We start from the raw sequence: 5,539 nt of genomic DNA on the forward strand, positions 1-5,539 counted from the left end.
ATATCTTGTGCTGAACATTTAAAAAATGTCCAGAGTTTTTTGGTTGATTTTTTATGTTTTGATATTTTTATGTTTTTTTGTTTGATCCTTTTAAGCGAAAAAAAGTGCAAAATATTTTCAAAATGTATTTATTTATTTATTTATTTACACTGTCCTACAAAGCGGTATTCCCTATGACGGCGGGGAAAGCCAGCAATCTGCGGAGTTCAGAGTTGAAGAATACTATCGTCGAAAATTCTCTCGTCTAAATTATTTTCAAATTTCTAAAAATTATTTAATCATGTTTAGAAAATTTATGACGAGTGATTTCCACCGAAAATCGCGCAATAGAAAAAGTTATATGAAACGGTCAAATTCTACTGATTTTTTTATATAATGGTTTCTCTTGGACATTTTCTATTAAAAAAATGCGTATTAAAGCTGCGAAATTATTCGGCAATTGAATCGGCGGAAAACTGATAGAATTTTCAATAGAAGTTCAATAGAAATCGAATAGAATTTTATAACACGCCGTGCAACGGATCGAATTTACAGCCTGCTTCAATCTCGATTTTCGTACGAAGTGATATAAAACATTATACATCAGTCGGACATGAATTATGTCTTCCACGAATGTGAGAACAGACCTCGCCTTCGGCTCGGCCTGTAAACTTCACATTCGTCGAAAACGGAATTGCTACTCCAGTGCACTAATGTACTATTCTAGCCAATTCGCTAGATATTTTCATTAAATTTTTTCGTGTGAAACTATTCTGAACGTGTATGAAATAATTTCATAGAAAAACCTAGCGTATTCGCCAGACAATTCTATTGGATTTCTAAAATATTCATAAAATTCCATAAAATCATCCATAAATGATTCATAAAATGTTCAATAGAAAATACTCTATTGAAAAAGTTTATGAAATTAGTTTTTTTATTCAACTTATTCTATTGATATTTTCTATAAAATTTCGTCGGCTCAAATTTTCCAATTTTTTCTGCTTGATTTTCTTGATGAAAAGAAAAGAAGAATAGAATGAAAAAGCAAAAAACTTGAAAAATTTAAGCCGAGAAATTTCTATAGAAAATATCTCAAGCGAATAAGTTCTATAGAAAAATCGAATTCTATTGAATTTTTTTCTATAGCATATTTTCGGTCAAAAACTAATGGAACGTTCAATAGAAATCCAACAGAATTGTATAGTAAATTCACTAGTTTTTTCTATTATGTTTTTTTGCATAAATGATCCGCCTTTTGGGGCAAATATTTCGTTGTCGAATGCAGTGCGATTATCCATGTTTGAAACTTAGGCATATTCAAGTGAAACAATTTCTCTCTCGGTAATTTTCAACTGACGATTTTTTGGTTCAAACAGGCTTTGTTTGAGAACACATTGTTTTTCTCCTAGTGTACCGTGTACGCATGATAATGTTGCTTGCGTGGGCAGACTCTGTGTTTTAGTTGTAAAGTCGGGCTGAGAGGCAATACAAGAAATCATTATTCTCCATAAGAAAATTTTCAATTTAAATAGACTCTTCAATATGAATACTGAGTGATCCAGATAACATTTTCCTCGTATGTAATTTGTAGCACAGTGGCTAATTATGTAATGGAGCCTTGGCAATTATAATTAGTAATATCTATAGTTGTAATAAAAGCACCACGAAGTGAAGAGTAACGAACATGGAGATACAAATTATTATAAAATATTTAAAATCGTGTTAGACGGATTTATGGAGTATATTATCAGTATTTTATTCATCATAGATTGCGTAATGAGTATTTAAAGGATTAAGAAAGAGGGAGGTTTTGGGAAGTGAATTTGGGAGGAGTTGCATTCGTGTGATGACAGCGAAAGAACATTATTTTTGGTGAATCAATATTTTTGAGGGAAGATGTCATTTCTGAATGGATATACCCATGGCATTGAGAATTACTTTCAATTACCATTTTTTTCAGTTCACGGATGAAGAAATTTGATAGGAAAAGATCGCTTTCTCTAAAAAAAATTCTGTGGAATTTATATGAAATTTTGTACAAATTTGCCTTGTGATTTTTAATAGATTTTTAATAGAAAAGAACTCAGCATTTTTTTTTCCTGCATGCATTACTATTCTCTCGCGATTTTTTATGCGAGAAGTTTTGATTTTTTATTTCTCATTGCAGGATAAAAAAAAACATTTAAAAAACTTATGTTCAATCGTTTTTATAATGAAACAACATTTAATGCTCCTTTCGATCGCACATCTATCGAAACGGCACCTTGAAAATACATAATTTTCAATAGGAATCAGTGCAAAGAATGAATATAAGAATTCTATTGAAGAATTCCAATAAAATTCTAATAAAATTTACCAAACGCGCTAAGTTTTCCACTCAAAGGTCTCATTGATCGAAGCAATCATTAACTTAACAGGCCTGGAGAAATTCATTTATGAATCACTAATTTCTTCTCTCAAGGAAATATTCATTTAGACAAAAAAAATCTGGAACGTTAAAACCGAGAATAAAAAGGAGAAAAAGGGATTACTAAAAATTTATCTTATGCCCTGATTTAGCAATGTCTCCTTTATAAATACTCTAGGGTATCGAGTGGCAATATTCAGGTGTTTATACTTCAAAGGAAGAGTTAACCGAGACGAAAATTGGAATGAATATTTCAGTGAAAATCAGTGTTATTTGTGCTTTATTAATTTCAGATTATTAGAGTTAATTCTTGAATTATTGAGGCCCATGAGGGAGTGAAGTATGAGCTGTTGAATTGTTGAACAATTGCTTGTAATCACACTGATGAACTGTGCTTTATAAATTATCAAACAGTGGACAGAGGTTTTATTATCACAATAGTACAGCTCTAATTATTCCCATTTGTTGTTGAATACTTGGAAAGATTACTCAGTATTTTTGTCTTTCGTGTTATTACGTATAATGGAGAATTTTATGGAAAAAGAAACATTGAGAGAATGTAACTCATGCGTTTGCTTGTTAGAGAGTGAAAAATGGAATTGAGTGGAGTAACGGGAGGACATGAAGTAGTGAACGAAACAGGTTTTCGAAGAACATTTTTTATTATACGAATGAAAGAAGAGCACCTTTTTGCACGCTTCGCGGGCAAAGAACTTCATTTTTCTCATCAGTATCATAAAATATCGAACGATATGTATGAAAAAATGTACTTCCTGACGGAGGTGATTGCAGACCTCGCCTTCAGCTCGGCCTGTCACGCGCACTCTCGTCAACAACTACTTTTTTCCACTTGTATCGTAATATATGCGCAGGAAAAAAATTAATAGAAAAATCTAGCGAATTCGCTAGACAATTCTCTTCGATTTTTATTGAACTTTCGATTAGTTTTTGGCCGATTCTATTGAAATTTTCAAAAGAAAATATTCTATAGAAAAAGTTAATAGAATTCGATTTTTATATACAACTTATACTACTGAGATACTTTCGATAGAATTTTCTCGGCTCAAATTTTCCAAGTTTTTTTTCATTCAATTTTTCAGTTCATTTCGTCAAGAAAATCGAACAAAGAAAACTTTAAAAAATTGAGCCGAGGAAATTCTACAGAAAATATCTTAATAGAATAGGTTGTATAGAAAAATCGAATTCTACTGACTTTTTTTATATAATATTTTCCACTGAATATTTCAATAGAATCGGTCAAAAATTAATAGAAAGTTCAGTAGAAATCCAATAGAATTATCTAGCGAATTTGCTAGCTTTTTATTCCATTTCCATTTCATTTCTGTCAATTCCATTGGTAGAAAGCATAAAACTAAAACAGTTTTTCGAAAATATGGCGAAATCTAAGAGAGACAGTGAAATTTTCGTGAAGATTTTTTGTAGATTTCTCTTCACTCTACGAAAAAGTTCCTCATAAAAATTTTTCTAGCTTTAAAAATATTTGAGGAAAATTCATCCTGAATTTAAATTGAATTTTCATGTTTTATCAGTCTTTTACTGGATTTCCAAATGCACTTATCTCAATAACAATTGATCTCAGAAGAAGATATGCACAAATATTTTTCGTAGAAGATGTTGTCAGCTACAAAAAAGATCATTTGACTTTGCTCGTAAAATCTACTGGTTCTGAGATAAATGCATGAATCCAAATCGACCGGCCCACTCCACTCAATTTCTGAAAATACTACCGATTTTTTTTTCCATCACTAACGAATTTTTTTGGATCTACCACTCACAAAATAAAAGCTCTTGAAGAATAAAAAAATGAAAGGTGGGAGGCACGAGTCTGCGTGAAAAGCTTCCCGACGACGTTTTCAGAGATAAAAATTTCGATATTATGCGCCTCGTGTTGCAACTAGACTTCAACAACCAATTTAAACATAAAAAAATCTTTATAATCGTGAGGTACAAGACTTGTGCAGCTTGAATGGGTGATATATACATTAAATAATTAATAATTGCACTTGGAGTCCTGTCTTTCATTTCACCCAGTTCAATCTTTCGCGGGGGGTGAAAGTAGGGGAGGAGGGGGATGGACAGATTCTGATGAGGTGGTGGTTAAACAGGCCTCAATATAGCTGACGTCCTCTGAAAAAGTCTTACCGATCGAATTTTCTACTGCAATGATACGTTGAGAGATGGCGGGATTACTATGATTTCAAATGGAATTACAAACTAAATCGAATTGGAGCAATAGGTTGTCAGGAGACTATTATTTATACACAAATGACAAGGGGAAATCACTTGCAATTCATTAACAGATGAATGTAATGCATTTTTCAGTGTTTAACGATTACTCAACTGGTTATTAATTTCAAAAAACTAGCGACGTACTAATTGAGAATTAACATTCATTCGGCGAAAAAATTCGATTTTGGCGAGAGTCGATTTTCTCCCTGAAAAAATCCAAGATCTAAAACTTTGGCCCCGGGTGAAATTTTTTTTTCATTTTTTACTTTTTCACGATATCTTTGAGAGTTCTTCATAGCTCGTTGCTTAGAAAGTCGGAATCGACTTTCACTCGGCGAAAAAATTCGATTTTGACGAAAGTCGACTTTCCCCCTGAAAAATAGTATATTTCCACCAAGGGAGGGAAAATAAAGGCGTCGTGCCCAAGTGCAGAATTACGTACCCTTACCCACATGGTAAGCACGTGGTTAAGGGTCCTTTATTTTACCTTCCGTGGTGAGAACGTTATTTTTCGTCACGGCAGAGGCGGAAAGGCAGATTTTTTCATTTTTTCACAATACTTTTGAGAGTTCTGGATAACCCATCGCTTGAATAGTCGGAATCAACTTTCACTCGGCGAAAAAATTCGATTTTGGCGAAAATCGACTTTCCCCCTGGAAGAATCCAAGACCAAGATATGAATGTTTTTTTGGGCTCAAATGAAAGAGCGGGTCGAGAATTGGCGTGCTGATGCCTCTACAGATGGTTTTGAACCAGGGTTGACTCTTAGACCCCAATGTTCTATACATACTCCTAGACCCCATTGTCCTCTTAGACAATGTTGTCACAACTCTGCTTTTCAATTGAAAACAGACATCATCTTTCGAGACATTTGTCATGTTTAGAGGCCCTAGCACGCCA

The sequence above is a fragment of the Diachasma alloeum genome, unplaced genomic scaffold, assembly GCF_001412515.2.
Source record: "Diachasma alloeum isolate Michigan unplaced genomic scaffold, Dall2.0 Dall_scaffold_00325, whole genome shotgun sequence".
Taxonomy (NCBI): domain Eukaryota; kingdom Metazoa; phylum Arthropoda; class Insecta; order Hymenoptera; family Braconidae; genus Diachasma; species Diachasma alloeum.